An 18,512-nucleotide genomic window follows, 5' to 3' on the forward strand; every position below is an offset into this window, starting at 1 on the left:
TGAAGTCATATTAAGAGGGTCAGGAGGTAAAAGATAAGCACTGACTGACCTTGCACATATGTGTAATACAAAAATATAAAGCAAAGAATAGTTCCCAGTGGAAACTTATCCTGCATATAGCCAACAGTTCACTAAACTCAAGCTGTAATGGGAGGGAGAAGAGGAAACCTTGGGAGGTTGTGGGAGGTAATTGACATGCAGATGGTAGGGGTGCTGTCTAATCATTACAAGAATAGAGTCAAGAAAATCGAGGAATTTCACCCATGTTGAATAGGTTGTTACTTTGTGCTCAGGAGTTGTATTTTCCCCCTCAAGTCAGGATTACACCCCACCACATACAAAGCAGATCAGTTAAAGGCAGGAGAAGGTTCTTAGCTGTTATTCTGGTTTGGATATTTTAACTATTTTGCCGGTCTCTCATTGAGTGCATACTGTTTAGGAGTGTCATTTCTTCCTGATGTACATACATATCCCTTGGTTATTATGAAATAAATTTTTCTGTCTCTTCTAACCGTTCAACCTGAAATAAATGTCATCAGATACTAGTATGGCTACGCTGGCCTTTATGAAGGAGTTATTTACTTGAAGACTTGTTTTCCAGCATTTGACTTTGAGTCTGTGTTTACTGTGATTACTCAAATGTATTTCTTCTGAGGTCAGGAGTTGCCGCTCATGAGCGGCTCTCCAGCACGGCCATGGCTCCAGAAGCACAAGGACTTAATGCAGAGCCCGGCAGCTTGTGGCAGAAAAGTGAATAGACTATGCATTAATCCAAGCCACTATGCCTACCCGGAGGAAAAAGGGTGTTGGTCCCTTCCACCTTCTTCCCTCTGGAAAGAAAGATGGCAGCTTCCTCGGAGCTTTTTGTAAAGCCAGGTATGAGCCGGTTGTGACGGGGTGACTGAAACCTCATGGGAAGGGGGGCATAACTGGCTCATCCTTCACGCCCTACCGAGGTCAGGAGTTGCCCCCCACGAGTGACTTTCCGGCACGGCCATGGCTCAGAGCACAGAAACGAATCTCACAATTATCTGACTCTCAGCAGAAGTACTTCCAGGCTAATAAGTAAAATACCAGAAATCCGGCCGCACATCATTTGATTCTTGTAACAAGCTGTAGAAAACAAATTATTTCACAATGCCTTTTCAGCATGTTGGATTTGGAGGTGTAAACTCTAAATAGTAATGGTGCATCTTTTGTTGAAACAATTAATCTAATCAAAGTAGATAGAGTGTTAACTAGAGTTCATCTGCCTCACAGGCATTGGGAGGGTAGGGGGGAATCTATTGGGGTTCTTGGTGGTGAAAAATAAGTATTGGTGAAGGGAAATATGTTTGATAATTGCATGACCGAGACTTAAACCTGAAAGCTTTGTAACTTTTCCCACAGTGATTCAATAAATAAATTTAAAAAATGTATTTCTTATAGGCAGCAGAACGTTGGATTTAATTAATTTGTAAATTCATTTTGCCATACTATGTCTCTTAATTGGTTTGTTTAGATCATTGACTTTGAAAGATATGACTGTGAGGAGGGTGCCATCTTTCTTTAGAAGTTTGATGTGTTTATGAGGTTTGTCTTGCCTTACAGTAGCCCCTTAAGCAACTGCTAATATACTTAAAGGAGGACATTTGTAGCAACACTATAGTAGATGGAGATTTCAACATCACTTTGTTACCTCTTGATAGATCAATGAAACTAAAACTCAGCAAGGAAATACTGGCTTTGAAGGAAAAAATGAAAGAGAGGGGGCTAATAGTTATACAGGGCTTTTCAACCCCCAAAATCCAAATACACATTCTTCTCCAATCCACATGGGGTATTTGCTCCAAGATAGATTACATAATGCAAAACATGCCTCCATAAAATCAAAAAGTTGTATCAACTATCTTTTCAGATCATGAGGCACTGAAAATAGAAGTTGATCACACAGAAATTGAGAGTCAAATCAAACACTGGCAATTACAGCTCATTCAGTGGCTCTCTAAACTCATCAGTGGCTTATAGAGGAAGGAAGGAAGGAAGGAAGGAAGGAAGGAAGGAAGGAAGGAAGGAAGGGAGGGAGGGAGGGAGGGAGGGAGGGAGGGAGGGAGGGAGGGAGGGAGGGAGGGAGGGAGGGAGGGAGGGAGGAAGGGAGGAAAGGAGGGAGGAAGGAAGGAATGGAGGGAGGGAGGAGGGAAGGGAGGAAAGGAGGGAGGAATCTTAATAACCTTTCTCTTGCCCTCTTGATTGCAGCTTAAAGAATTTGATCAAAACCAGAGCTGCTTTAGCATCATATGAGTGAACATTTTTCCTAAGAATAAAATGTGCTCCTCTATAATGGAATAAGAGCTACATTCTAAAATAAGAAGACGATGTCACTTGGGGTATATTTTACTGCAAAGCACTTACCAGGAGTCAATGCTCCAACGAGAGAACAGAACTGAGCAGACCGTGATATGTCATCACCGGATTCTCTTCAAGGATTAATGACTCCAAAGAACAAGCTGCCTCTCTGAGTCTTCCTGTAATGTTACACCCAAGACACACTCCTTCCACCATTCCAATCCCTGTTGTACCCTGAGAAACATAGAGTGATTTTTCACAAGTCTCAGAGGAGCAGGGCACTTGATAATCCAGTACGTGTTTGAAACCTTTTCTCTTGGTTCAGGCCAAGTCAGAGCATAAATGCTCTGACTTGCCAAAACAGAAGCTTAATGACCCAGGTCGGATAAGGCTGCTAGGTTTGGGATTTGTTTAGCAACATCTCCTATCACAAGGGAAAGCGACAGTGTCCGGAGAAAGATATTGTCTGATTCTGATACCAATTTGGCTTAGATGACTGAAACGCTGAAGGATTTTGTAACTCCTCCACTCTGTATAAAAGGGAATATCATCATGAGAATTCAGGATGGTGCCTCTGTCCTTCACATATCAGAGCTGAGGAGTCAGGAGAAGCACGGTGAAACTTGCCTTCCTTTGCACCCAGCAGGTATCAAGTGCGCCAGCAAATTCATCTTTAAGGTACAATATGTTGAGTTTGTGTTGTCAGTATTGAAATCAACTCACATCTAGGGCTGGACATTGATATACACAATTTATGTGTTTCCTTATCTGTCCACTTAAATACACTTTGAGAACCCTACCCCACAGTTAGTAGGGGAAAATGTACAGAGGTTTATATTTATTTTTTCTTTTTTGATTTCTCTGACATGTCAATTTTTAAATCATGAAAGTGTGAAAATTTGAGAAACCACACCGACCCAATGAGCAAGTCTTTTTATTTATTTATTTATTTATTTATTTATTTTTAATTTTTTCTGTTTTCATGTATAGCCACAGAGTGGTGCAGCACTCAGGAATTAGTTCTGGCTGGCTCAAGGACCATATAGGATGCCAGGAATTGAACTTGGGTGGGTAGCATATAAGAAAAATAACCTATCTTCTGAATAATATCTCTAACCCTATCTTTTAAAAAATTAAATAACATAAATAAATATCTTCATGTGAATTGGTCGTCAAGAAAATACTTATTTTTTATTTTTTTTAATTGAATCACCAGAAATACAGTTACAGAGTTATTTGTGGTTAAGAAAATACTTATTATAGGTGCCAAAACAGTGGAGTATTCCTAAAAAAAAAAAAAAGAAAGAAAAAAACAAAAACAAGATTAGTCTGTACTTCGATTTTTGTTTATTTGTTTTTCTCAAGACTTAGGAAATAATATCGTACTTTTTTTTTCTTTTTTGCTTAGTTGGTTATTATCTATTTTATAAGATAGATTTTTTGTTGTTGTTGTTGATCTTTGTGAGTACTCTATACATTTTGGATATATTTATCTAATGTATTTACCAAAATTATTTTCTTCCACTCAGTTAGCTGTCTTTTATTTTTAGCCCGTCTTTTATTTTAAAGAAGCTCTTTAATTTTTAATTATTCTTTATGTATTTTATTGAACCACTGTGACATAGAGCATTAAAAAACTATTTATGATTGAGTTTCAGTCATACAATGTTCCAACACGCATTCCTCCACCAGTGTAACTTCCCAAAACCAATGTCCCAGTTTCTCTCTCCCCCACAACTCCCACTCAGGCCTGCCTCTATGCTCTATGGCAGGTACCTTCTCTCTCTCTCTCTCTCTCTCTCTCTCTCTCTCTCTCTCTCTCTCTGCCCTCTCCCTCTCTCCCTCTCTCTCTCCTATCAAATGCAAGAGGAATTGAAAGTCTGAAGTTTTGCCTCTGCTTCAACAATTCTTCCCCAAATTCAGAGAAGAATCTCTTGTTTTGTTTTCTTTTGACATTCAATGTTTGAATAAATATTACACACTCATATTTACACACTCAAATACACACACAGACATACACACCCCACAAAAAGTTTGTGGGGGGTGCGAAGAAATAGACTCATTTATCAAAGATAAATTTATGGTGCTTTAATAAAATTTAAAAATTTAATAATAATTTTTCTTCATCAAAAAAATTACACTTTTGTTTAAGGAATGTTTAATGATTTTTTTTCCCATCACATGTGTAAAAAGCCACCAAATGCTCTTATTTATTTGTCCAGAAGCTGAGGAGGAGAAAGCTAGAATATATTAGGTTTGGAAACCATGTGTAGAGGTGTTCGTGGCTCCTGGCTATGTCAGAAAGATTAAACCCAGGACTCCAGTGTCCAATTATGCACTCAAACCCTTTGAGCTGTCTCCCTGACCCGCTACCCCGTAATAAATTTACAGACATGAATTTGATGTTGATAGAGTTCCTTATTAGTCAGGAGGCACCTGAATACCACCAATGAATGTGCCAACTGTATCGGTCAGGAGGAGCTTCAATAGCACCAGTTAATGTGCTAACTGCGTTTTCTCTCCTTGACACCCTGCCTCTCACTCCAAGTCTTTAATTATTTGTGTTTTTAGACACACAGATAACACAGCAACTGCTTGAGCTCGCCCTCTCTCTCTATCTATATACCAATCTCTCTCTCTGTCTCCTCTCTCTCCCTCTCTCTCTCTGTTTCTGAAGAACTATAGAACTATGTTCCATTAATTACCACAATGAATCAGCTTGTTTAGAAAGCACATCCTGTAGGATAACAATCCCATTGTTTTATTTTCACTCAACAGAGAAATAGATATAACTAAGAAATTTAGGTGCAGATTTTTTATTTTCTAAAAGAAAAAAGTTTCTTATGTGACATAAGCTATAATAAAATTTAAAATAATTAAATTTTGGAAATGCAATATTAAAGCTTACTATATAAATAAAATAAGTAAAATTTTAAAGCCAAATTTATATAATTTGCTAAGGAGGGTAGGGAGGAAACCTTTGATTATTGGTAAATGGATGCTGATACTGGTGGTGGATTTGGAGTAAAGTACTGAATGCCCAAAATTCTCTTATTAAAAGCCTTTTTTTTAAAAAAAAAAAAAGCTTTTTTAAAAAATCATGGTGCCGAAATCTTAAAAAAAAAAAGAGTTTCTGTAAACACAGCTGTTTTGGGAACTCATATCCTGGCCACTCTTTATTTTTAAAAAGTTTATTTTCTAATAATGGTGCATCCTTTGTTGAAACAATGAATCTAATCAAAGTAGATAGAGTGTTGACTAGAATTCATCTGCCTCACAGGCATTGGGAGGATTGGGAGGGGGGTTTATTGGGGTTCTTCGTGGTGAAAAATAAGTATTGGTAAAGGGAAATGTGTTTGATATTTGCATGACTGAGACTTAAACCTGAAAGCTTTATAACTTTTCCCACAGTGATTCAATAAATTAATTAATTAATTAATTAATTAAAAAGTTTATTTTTGGGGCTGGATAGATAGCACAGCAGGTAGGGCGTTTGCCTTGCACGCAGCTGACCGGGGTTCGATTCCCAGCATCCCATATGGTCCCCTGAGCACTGTCAAGAGTAATTCCTGAGTGCAGAGCCAGGAGTAAACCCTGTGCATTGCCGGGTGTGACCCAAAAAGAAAAAAAAAGTTTATTTTCTATTGATATTGAGGTAACATAGAGGATTAAAATAGTGATTGTTTATGCTTTTGGTATACAAAGATACTTCACTTATACCATAACAAAAATGCCAAAGATCCTTCCCATGGTCCTTATGTTCAAGGTTTGTTTAATCCAATACTGTTCATTCTGTTGTAAAAGGCAAGATTTCATTTTTTCTTTTCTCTTCTTCTCTTATACCTGAGTAGTGTACACAAGCAATAAATTCTTTATCAATTTTATATATTCCATTGTATATGTAAGCTAAAGATTTTTTTTTTTTTGCTTTTTGGGTCACACCCAGCGATGCACAGGGGTTACTCCTGGCTCTGCACTCAGGAGTTACTCCTGGTGCTCAGGAGACCATATGGGATGCTGGGAATCGAACCCTGGTCGGCCACGTGCAAGGCAAACACTCTACCCGCTGTGCTATCTATCTCTCTAGCCCTTTTACAGATTCTTTATGCATTCATGTTACTGGAAATTTGGAATGTTTCTACATCTTGACTATTATCAATTATGATGCAAGGAAGATAGATGTGCATATATTTTTTGAAGTTAATTTTTTGTTCCTTGGATAGATGATAAAGAGTGGAACTGCTGGTTCATATGAGTGGTTTATTTTTAACTTTTTATTTTAATATTTTTATGTAGATGGTACAATTTACAATTTTGATCATGCTAGATTTTCAGTTATACGATGTTCCAACACCAATCTTATCAAGAGTGTCAACTTCTTTTCAGAAGTGTCAATCAATTCCTCCCAAGATCCCTCCCCCCACCCAGACAGCCTCCTTAACAGTCACATTTTTTTGGTCAGTCAATAGTATTTATTTTTAAGATTAATAACTGTATCTTGCCTACAATTTCTTCCATGTACCTTATGGATTCAGGTCTGATATTGAGATCTTTAATCCACTTTGATCTGACTTTTGTGCCTGGCAATAGACAGAGGTCAGAGTTCATTTTTATTTTTTCAGGTAGCTAGCTGTCCAGTTTTCCCAGCACCAATTTTTGTAGAGGCTTTCCTTGTTCCATTTCACATTTCTTGCTCCTTTATCAAAGATTAAATGATCATATATTTGAGAGTCTATGACAGAATATTCTACTTTGTTCCATTGGTCGGCAGGTCTGTTTTGAGAGCAATACCATGCTGTTTTAATCACTACTGCTTTGTAGTACAGTTTGAAATTGGGGAAAGTGATGACACCCATCTTCTTTTTTTCCCAAGGATTGCTTTAGCTATTAGTGGGGATTTTTTTTCCATATAAATTTCAGGAGTGTTTTGTCTATTTCTTAGAAAAATGTCATGAGTATCCTGATAATGACCACATTAAATCTGTAGAACCATCCATGACATTGAAGCTAAAATCATCTTTACGGATAAAACATCACTGACCAAGCAAGTGGAAACAAATATAAACAAATGGGACTATAATATATATAATATACATATATAATATATATATAAATAAGAAGCTTCTGCACCTCAAAAAAAACAGTGACCAAAATACAAAGAGATCCCATGGAATGGGAAAGAAAATTTACTCAATACCCATCTGATAAGGGGTTAATATCCAGGATATACAAGACACTAGCAGAATTGTATAAGAAAAAACTCCAACCCAATCAAAAAATGGGAAGAAAAAATGAACAGAAGCTTCCTCAAAAAAAGAAATACAATAGCCAGAAGGCACATGATTTTTTCATCTCTAATCATCAGGGAGATGCAAATCAGAACAACAATGAGATATCATCTCACACCACAGAGACTGGCACACATCAAAAAGTATAAGAACAAGTGCTGGTGCTGATGTGGGGAGAAAGGGACTCTCTTTCATTGTTGGAGAAATGCTGGCTATTCCAGCCTTTTTGGAAAACAACATGGGCATTCCTTAAAAAACTAGAAATTGATCTTCCATATGACCCAGAAATACCACTTCTGACAATATATACTGAAATTCCATTGTGCATAAAAGCACAGTAAAAATGACATCTGCACCCGTATGTTCATTACAGCACTGTTCACAACAGCCAGTATCTGGAAACAACCTGAGTGCCTGAGAACAGAAGACTGGTTAAATAAAGTTTGGTACATCTACACAATGGAGTACTATGCAGCTGTTTGGAAAGATGAAGTCATGAAATTTGCTTATAAGTGTATGGTCATGAAGAGTATCATGCTAAGTGAAATGAGTCAGAAAATGAGGAACAGACATAGAATGACTGCACTCATTTACAGAATATAAAATAATATGAGACTGACACCCAAGGACAGTAGATACAAGTGCCAGGAATATTGCTCCATATTTGGAAGCCTGCCTTGTGAGCTGGGTAGAAGGCAGCTGGAATAGGGAAGGGATCATTCAGTCAATGATGGTTGGAGGGCTTGTTTGGGATGGGAGATGTGTCTGAAAACAGATAAAGGACCAAACATGATAGCCTCTCAGTATCTGTATTGCAAACCATAATGCCCAAAAGTAGAGAGAGAGAGCATGGGGGAAATTTTCTGCCATAGAGGCAAGAGGAGGATTGGGAAAGGAGGAGTACTGGGGACATTGGTGGTGGAAAGTGTGCACTGGTGGAGGGATGGGTGTTCGATCATTGTATGACTGAAATTCAAACAAAAAAGCTTTGTAACTGTATCTCACAGTGATTCAATAAAAAAATAATAATTGTATCTTGGTAAGAGTGTTAATTGTACTATGGTTTAGATATATGTATATAAACCACCTGACTATGCCATCCATATGTTCCAAGTCCCTGACCCTTACCCCTACTGCCTTGTTTCTGTTTCTTCTTATCCCCTGCATTTACAGCTTTCCTTCACTGTAATCTTTCCTCAATGTGATCTAAGGTACCTTTTTCTTACCATGTTACTTGGTACATCACAGATAAGTGTTCTCATTTAGTATTCAACCTACTTCTGACTTCCTTCACTTAACATGATATTCTCCAGTCTCATCCATGTTGCAGGGAACTATGTGAGGTTATCATTCATTGCAGTTTCAAGGTACTTCATTGGGTATATGTACCACACTTGCATTATCCACTCATCTGTCATTGGAAATCTTGGTTGATTTCATATCTTAGCTTTTATAGGAACAAAATGCTGCAGTGAACAATGGTTTGCATATGTCCTTTGGAATGAATGCTTTGTGTCCTGAGGTAGATACTGAAAAGTGGAATTGCTATATCCTTACTATTTTGAGAAATCTCCATATTTTTCCATTGGGGTTAAACCAGACAACATTCCTACCAGAAGTGTACGAGAGCTCCTTTTCACCACATCCCCAGCCATACAGATTGTTTCCAGTCTTTTTATATGTTCTATTCTCACTGTTATTTGATATCTCTTTGTCTTAATCTGGATTTCCTAATTGCAGTTTACACCTGTTTTCTACAGAAAATAATCAGACAGCAGTTCCAATAGCACTGAATGAGAGTTCCTTTTTCACTGCATTCCTGCCAACACTTGTTTCTGTTCTTTTAGGTAGAGGTCCTTCTTACCTGTGTCAGATGATATATCATTGTCATTTTTACTTACATTTCCATGGTAATGATGCCCTATTTCTGTTAACTGTCATTTTGTCTCTTTAAAAGTAGATAGTTCCTCTTCCATATGTTCAAAGGGCAATTTCATTTGTTGTTTTTGTTTTTGTAATTGAGTTGTGAATGTTTTATATGCCTTTGATTCTAGCCCCTTTTCATACGCATGGTGTGCAAAAATTCGATTCTATTAAGTACTGTGACATTTCATTTTAGCTTTAGATTCTTGTGCAGGGGCAGAAAAACTTTTAATTAGATGTAGTCCCATGTGCTTATTTTTGTTTTCTTTGGCAATGGAGTTTGAGATACATCTAGAAGTTAATATCATGGAAAGATATGCCTATATTTTCCTTAGTGTATTTTATTAGTACTAAAATAAAAACTGAAATATTTGATCCACTTTGAATTAACTCTTGTTTATGGTGTGAGATACAGATTCAATTTATTTTTTTCCATATAGCTAACCAATATTTTCTAGCACCCATTTGTTAAAGATTTTCTTGCACAATTTAATGATCTTCACTATTATGTCACAAATTATCTTTCCATATATCTGGAAGTTTTCTTCTGGGCTTTCAGTTCTCTCCCATTGCTATGAAAGCTTATTTTTATTCCAGTAGCATACTGTTTGATTATAATAGCTTTATAGTAAAGTCGGGAATGCACTGTATTCTAGCTTCTTTTTTCTTAAGCCAGAATTATATTGGCTATTCAAGGATATTCCATACAAAGTTTGGTGGCATTTGTTCCATTTTCTTGAAAAAGAGGCACTGAAATTTTGATAAGTATTGCATTGTTTCTGTACATGGCCTATTTTTTTTGTTCTGGTTTGGGTTTTTATGGGAAATACACCAGAAGAGCTTGGACCAGTAACACTCAAGCTCCTGGGTCACTTCTGGCAGTGGTCTGGGGATCACGGCTATGCTAGAGATGGAAACCGCGCCTTCTGTATGCAAAGCATACATTAAATTTACTCTTCAACCCGTTCAAAAGAGTTATAGGGCCCATCTTATGTTCAGGATGTTCATCTTATGTTGTTCATTATGTTCATCTTATGTTCATTGTCATCACTTACTAATGTCTATTTCCTTGTGTGATATGAATGAGATCTTCCATTATTTGTCTTTTTTCTGATTTTTCATTTAACATTATCACTTTCAGTTGCATCCAAGTTTCACAAAACTGAAAATTTCATCTTTTCTTCAACTGAAGAGTATTTCATTACATGTTTGTGCTTATGTATAATCTTGCAACTTTATGCATTCATCTGTCATTGTACATTTGTGTTATTTCTACATCTTGGCTATTATACTTATCACTTGCACGTATCTTTTTGAATTAATGCTTTTGTATTCTTGGGATAGATGCTGAGAAGTGGAATCACAGGGTCATAAGTAAGTTTTATTTTTACTTTTGGGCAAATCTTAATACTGTTTTCCATAGAAGCTTCATCAGCTAACACTTCTATCATCAGTGAATGTGGGTTTTGTTTCATCAAATCCGTCACTGTTTTCCTATCAGCTTATTTCACTGTCACTTTTGGCTTGCATTTCCATGAGGGTAAATAACAATCAGTGCTTTTCCACATGCTTTTTGACTGTGTTTATTCTCCAAGAAAGACAGACACATCTTTTTTAATGGGAGTAGGATTTAAAACTTGTCAGGTAAATTAACACCTTTATTTCATCATTTAAGGTTGAGGGGGAAATTTCAATGTATCAGATGAGTGGGTATTGTCAGCATGAGGGACTTTGTCCAGGGCAAGGAAATCTATGGTGATTTGTGTGAAGCACTCAACATTAAGCAGTGTCTCTGTTCTTCAGTAGTATCTAACTGATTAAAGTATCTGACTAATAAGTTAGTAGTATCTAATCACTAATCAGTTAGTAGTATCTAACTGATTAGTAAGTAACTAATAAGCAATACTAACTGATTAGTTACTATCAAGCAGTTAAGTAGTATCTAACTGATTAGATTAGTATGGGTTGAAGTACTGAGAGAACAGAGACTATGGTCATAACTATGATTATGGTCATAACTTTGAGGTTAAGACATGGGATTCCACTGTGCTTCACTGGAGTCAGGAGAAGCCAAGAACTGACCTTCTCTGTTCATGAGAGCATATATTTAATGGCCTAAATACCTACAGCTCAGGTAACAAGACACCAACTGAATAACCTGAAAGAAATATACAACTATTAGCTGTCATCTGAATCATCTGAATCATCAGAGGAAGTAAGAACCTGTTTGCTTTGTTTTTGTGCTGCTTCATTTTAACTGAACACTTTTTCAGCACATGTTTTTCTTGAATTCATGACTCAGAGTATGCTCCATGGGTAACTCACAGGCTTTTTTCAAAAACTCAAAAACTGGAAACCAAAAAGCCAAATCCAACCAATAGATATGTTCTGATGGCCATTAGAAAGATGTCTTAATTATCAATATTTTGATAATAGAAAATATTTTACACATTTTGAACTCTGTGATTCAGCTTCTCTTGTAAAACCCAAATACCTGGCAACACTGAGATGACATCTCTCTGGCAACAGCTGAAGCTGAAAGAAGCTGAGAGAAAATTTCTTCTTTAAGTAGGTCATACTTAAAGAATTTGTCATGGAACTTCTTACACAAATGCCTTAAATAACCAGATACCTTTATCAAGATCATGAAACTAACATTGATAAAATAAAATCAGCTGAATATTTGATTTACATCCTTAATTTTTCCACAAAAATTCAATTTCCTGTTCCATCATCCAAACTGAGATACCGTAACTGGTATGAGACTAGACAGAAGATAGATTATGAAAGAGAGGGATAGAGATAGGAAGGGAGGGAGATTCTTAGTCTCCAGCAATCCATGACATTTTAACAATCTTTTCTTGGTTTCTGTGACTTTGACACTTTTTTTTTGCTTTTTTTTTTTGTTTTTTTTTGTTTTTTTTTTTTGCTTTTTGGGTCACACCCGGCGATGCTCAGAGGTTACTCCTGGCTCATGCACTCAGGAATTGCTCCTGGCGGTGCTCAGGGGACCATATGGGGTGCTGGGAATCGAACCTGTGTCGGCCATGTTGGCTGCGTGCAAGGCAAACGCCCTACCCGCTGTGCTATCGCTCCAGCCCCAGACTTTGACACTTTTAATTAAAGCTATCAAGTGCTTGTAGAATGCGCTTCTAAATAAACTTAAACTTCTGGTGTTAGTAGAAGTATACTACAGAGAAATGTGCCCCCTTTCGTCAGTTATCATATAAAAGAAAGCAGGAGGGGGCCAGATAGTACAACAGGTACAGCGCTTGCCTTACTATTACCCAGGTTTCATCCCTGACCTCCATATGATCAGCTAAGCCCTATCAGGAGTGATCCCAGAGTGCAGAACCAGGATTAAGCCCTGAGCACAGATGAATGTGGCCCCCAAAGGAACAAGTAAATAAGCAAAAGATGAAGCATATCAACGTGCCTTATTATTGGGGCTGTAGAGATAGTATAAAGAGTAAGGTACTTATCTTGCACATGACTGATCCAGGTTTCAACCTCAGGACCACACTGTGCCAAGAATGATGTACTTGTAGGCGTGACCTGAAAGTCACAAAGCCTTAGTACTTGTAGGTGTGACCTCAAAAACAGCAGGAAAAATACATGACTAGTTATTAAGTAACTTTACACAACTGATAAGAACCTTGATTACAACATTTATATGTTGATTTCTCAAGATCAGAACAATATTAGAGATGGTAGGGTGTTTGCCTTGCATAGCCAACTCAGGCCTGATGGCCTGCAACCCATATGGTACCCCATGCAGAGCTAGGAGTAAACCTTGAGCACAGTTAGGCTTGTCTGCCTCCGGCCCCCCCCCATAAAAATTAAAGTTGCAGTCATTAATGTAATCAATTACTAGTGAATTCTGCCTGCATTAATCATTGCTATAGGATTAGCAACAATTAAAGTTATCACATACCTTGTAAACTGGTCTCCTAAATAAATAACTTCTAGTGTTAGTAGAAATGACTAGTCATGGTGATTTGTCAAATTTTGACTCAAAGTAATAACTACTCATTTCAGAAGAATTCAGGGTCCTAACAAAAATTTACTCTGCTGTTCAAATTGCTGCCAGTTTTATCTGGAGCTCTTCCAGGTTGATTCCTTTGACTTTTTGCAGCAATCCCTCTCATTTTTAAGTTCTTTATTAATTTTAGTTTTATAAAATGCATATTACAGGTAGAAATTATCATTTTGGACAGAAGAGAGAGACACAGAGAGAGAGAGAAAGAGAGAGAGAGAGAGAGAGAGAGAGAGAGAGAAGAAAAGCTCCTGCCATAGGAGAGGAAGATGGGGTGGGGGGAACCGGAGAGAAACTAGGAACATTAATGGTGGGAAACCTACATTGGGAAAAGGACAAGGGACAGATGTTGGAACATTATATAACTGAAATGAAATCATGAACAACCTTGTAACTAAGTAGCTCATTGTGATTCAATTTTTAGAAAATTTTAAATTTTAAAAAATGCATAGGGAAAGAAAGATGGCGGCCGCACGGGAGCCTTGTGGAAAGCGGGTTTGAGCCGGGCTCGGGGGAGCGGCGGGGACCTCATGGGAAGGGGGGCTCTGTGGGCCGTCCCCCACGCCCCACCGAGGTCGCCGGCTGCCCCCCCACGAGCGGCTCTCCGGCACGGCCACGGCCCCGGAGGCACAAGGACTTAGCACAGAGAACCAGCCGCTTGGAGCAGAAAAGCAAATGGACTTGTGTTGATCCGCGCCACCAAGCCTGCCCGGAGGGGGAAGGGCGTTGACCAGCCCGCCCGCTCCTCTCTGGAAAGAAAGATGGCGGCCGCACGGGAGCCTTGTGGAAAGCGGGTTTGAGCCGGGCTCGGGGGAGCGGCGGGGACCTCATGGGAAGGGGGGCTCTGTGGGCCGTCCCCCACGCCCCACCGAGGTCGCCAGCTGCCCCCCACGAGCGGCTCTCCGGCACGGCCACGGCCCCGGAGGCACAAGGACTTAGCACAGAGAACCAGCCGCTTGGAGCAGAAAAGCAAATGGACTTGTGTTGATCCGCGCCACCAAGCCTGCCCGGAGGGGGAAGGGCGTTGACCGGCCCGCCCGCTCCTCTCTGGAAAGAAAGATGGCGGCCGCACGGGAGCCTTGTGGAAAGCGGGTTTGAGCCGGGCTCTGGGGAGCGGCGGGGACCTCATGGGAAGGGGGGCTTTGTGGGCCGTCCCCCACGCCCCACCGAGGTCGCCAGCTGCCCCCCACGAGCGGCTCTCCGGCACGGCCACGGCCCCGGAGGCACAAGGACTTAGCACAGAGAACCAGCCGCTTGGAGCAGAAAAGCAAATGGACTTGTGTTGATCCGCGCCACCAAGCCTGCCCGGAGGGGGACGGGCGTTGACCAGCCCGCCCGCTCCTCTCTGGAAAGAAAGATGGCGGCCGCACGGGAGCCTTGTGGAAAGCGGGTTTGAGCCGGGCTCGGGGGAGCGGCGGGGACCTCATGGGAAGGGGGGCTCTGTGGGCCGTCCCCCACGCCCCACCGAGGTCGCCAGCTGCCCCCCACGAGCGGCTCTCCGGCACGGCCACGGCCCCGGAGGCACAAGGACTTAGCACAGAGAACCAGCCGCTTGGAGCAGAAAAGCAAATGGACTTGTGTTGATCCGCGCCACCAAGCCTGCCCGGAGGGGGAAGGGCGTTGACCAGCCCGCCCGCTCCTCTCTGGAAAGAAAGATGGCGGCCGCACGGGAGCCTTGTGGAAAGCGGGTTTGAGCCGGGCTCGGGGGAGCGGCGGGGACCTCATGGGAAGGGGGGCTCTGTGGGCCGTCCCCCACGCCCCACCGAGGTCGCCAGCTGCCCCCCACGAGCGGCTCTCCGGCACGGCCACGGCCCCAGAGGCACAAGGACTTAGCACAGAGAACCAGCCGCTTGGAGCAGAAAAGCAAACGGACTTGTGTTGATCCGCGCCACCAAGCCTGCCCGGAGGGGGAAGGGCGTTGACCAGCCCGCCCGCTCCTCTCTGGAAAGAAAGATGGCGGCCGCACGGGAGCCTTGTGGAAAGCGGGTTTGAGCCGGGCTCGGGGGAGCGGCGGGGACCTCATGGGAAGGGGGGCTTTGTGGGCTGTCCCCCACGCCCCACCGAGGTCGCCAGCTGCCCCCCACGAGCGGCTCTCCGGCACGGCCACGACTCCAGGGCACAGAAACCAATCTCTTAACTAGCTAACTTTTAATAGAAATTCTTCCAGGGTCAATAAGTAAAATAGCAGAAATTCAAAACCGCACGGCCGCTATTGCGGCCGCGCGACATCATTTTATTCTTAAACCAAGTTGTAGAAAGCAAATCATTTCACAACGCTGTTTCAGCATGTCTGATTGGGGGGGGGGGTCGTAAACTCTAAACAATAATTGTGCATCTTCTATCGAAATAATCTATGTAGTCAAAGTAGATAGAGTATTAACTAGAACTCATCTGCCTCACAAAGAATTGGGAGGGGTGGGAGGTGGGGGTCTATTGGGGTTCGGGGTTAAAAATGAGTATTGGTAAAGGGAAATGTGTTTGGTATCTACATGACTGAGACCTAAACCCGAAAGCTCTGTAACTTTTCCCACAGTGATTCAATAAATAAATAAATTATTAAAAAAATGCATATTACAAAGTATTTTGAAAAGGAAAATTTTTCTAGCATTTATTCAGAGTACAGTGTTCTGCATAACAAGTTAAGGGTGAATGTGAGAAGCAAATAAAAATATATTCTCTTGAAAAGGATACTTTTTATTATTCTTTTCTTGTTTCATTATTTTTTTCATTCATTTTATTTTATTTTTATTAGTGAAACACCATGAGGTACAGTTGTAGACTTACAAATTTTTGTGCTTATGTTTCAGTTATACAATGATTGAGTACCCATCCCTCCACCAGTGCCCATTCCCCACCTCCAATGCTCCCAGCATCCCTCCCACCCCTGTGCCAGGTCATCCCCTTTTGTTCTCTCTCTCCTTTTGGGTGCTGTGGTTTGCAAAAGAGGCATTGAGTTGCTATCATGTTGGGTCTATTGTCTATTTTTAGCATGCATCTCTCATCCTGGGAGGGTCCTCTCAACACCCTTTACTTGGTGCTCCCCTCTCCATCTGAGCTGCCTTCTCCCTCAACATGTGCGGCTGGCCTCCAAGCCATGGAGTGAACCTCCTGGAACTTATCTCGGCTATTCTTGGGTGTTAGCCTCCCAATTTGTTACTTTATATTCCCTAGATGAATGCGATCTTTCTATCCCTCTCTTTCTGACTCATTTCACTTAGCATGATACTTTCCAGGTAGTACCACTTGTATGTAAATTTCATGACTTCAAAATGATACTTTTTTAAATTTAGAAACAGTTTGAGATAGTGAAATGTTGCAAGAACAGAGAATTACAGTTTATCATTAACCCATACACAATTGCTTGCTTTATTATTCACTTTGCATATTTTTTCTGAGCTATTTGAGAATAAAGTGACAAGGCATATGTTTTATCTCTAAAATATTCATTGGGTATTACCAAAGGACACAATATTTCTCTCTATAACTTTAACATAATCATCAACTTCAATAAATCTTATTACTGATATAATTTATGTTAGTGCCCATATGCCAAAAATGGCCATTAATTAAATATTGATAATTTCCAATTTTAATTTTAGAAGAGTAGACTAGATTGGTTTTTATGATATAACTAGTCCTTATACGCATCCTGAGTTTGAACACTGAATTGCCAGACACACTTACTTGTTTGATAAGTATTGGTCACCCCTTTCCTCACTTAGGAATGCCAATTACTTTAAATTATTTCCAAAAGAAATAACAGCAAATAATTATCACAGATATGCTCAATAAAAGAATCTCTTTTCTTTGTTAAATTTTTCCATTTAATTTTCAGCTAAGAAAACTGCCTAGGTATTGTTACATTTCACTCATACCAGCTAGGGTTTTCTTTTGCCTGTTCCTTTTATAACATGAGCAAAATAAGAAGATTTTGAAGAATATTAATATGAGCAGAAACTGTGCAGAGGGGTCCAAAAGTTAAATTCAAGTAGCCTGACTTAATTTTGACTTAAAAATAAAATTTTCTGGAAAGGTGCTAAACTTAAGGAAAATCACTTTAACATAGTGTTCCAGTTTCCATCTGCGAAGAAGATAAGGAGAAAAGTCATTTTACTACATTCAGTGAGACCCACAATTCTAGAAGGGAACAGAAATTCATGGAAGATATCTCAAGCTCACCATCAGTTGTAGTGATCTGAGCAACTAGTCCTAGTAATAACTTTCAGGTAATACTGTAGAAGCAGAATCTCTGAATGATGGGGAAGGATGGGTGATGGAACATTGTATGACCAAAACCCAACCATGAACAGCTTTGTAACTGTGTATCTCATGGTAATTCAATTCTTTTTAAAAAGTTCTCTATGTTCGGGGATCACTCCTGGCCGGCTCAGGGGACCACATGAGCTACCAGGAATTGAATCTTGGTCAGCCATGTGCACAGGGTCAAGGGAAAGTAAAAAGTATACTTTTGGTATACTTTTTATACCGAAAGTATAAAACATTTACCTGAAAAGTCTACTCCCCTCCAGTCTTCATGTGTCATAAAATAAGATAGCTGATATAAATTTAAAAGAGTTTAGTGTGCAGATAAAGCAATAAAGGAAGACCTCAAAGAGAGAAGAGCAGCAGTGCTAGCAGATGCGGCAGAAGCCGGGAAAAGCATTCTCAACAACCCGCATGTCCTTCGCCAATTACAAGACCAAGATGACTGCACTTCAACATCCTGATGGATCTATCACATCTTCCATAACGGCAGTGGAGAAGATTATCTAGGACTTCTACTCAGATCTCTTCGAGAGCCATGTCCACGTGCCCACATACCAAATTCTGCAGGATGGATATGTCGTTCCCAACGTTCTCCCTTCAGAAATCCAACACGCCATTTTGTCAGTAAAGAAGTAAATAACACCCAACCCAGACAAGGTCAGACGAGAACACCT

General features: G+C 40.1%; 1 protein-coding gene across 1 annotated transcript in view; it reads left to right on the forward strand.

Moving 5' to 3' along the window:
* The first annotated feature begins 2,911 nt into the window (after positions 1-2,911).
* FAM240B (family with sequence similarity 240 member B) overlaps positions 2,912-18,512 on the forward strand; it is a 40,307-nt gene continuing 24,706 nt past the window's right edge. The window contains exon 1 of the mRNA XM_056126475.1: positions 2,912-3,003. The gene's annotated coding sequence lies outside the window, so the exon portion shown is untranslated. The remainder of the gene's footprint in view (positions 3,004-18,512) is intronic.

The sequence above is a fragment of the Sorex fumeus genome, unplaced genomic scaffold (genome assembly GCF_029834395.1).
Source record: "Sorex fumeus unplaced genomic scaffold, SorFum_2.1 ptg000063l, whole genome shotgun sequence".
NCBI lineage: Eukaryota > Metazoa > Chordata > Mammalia > Eulipotyphla > Soricidae > Sorex > Sorex fumeus.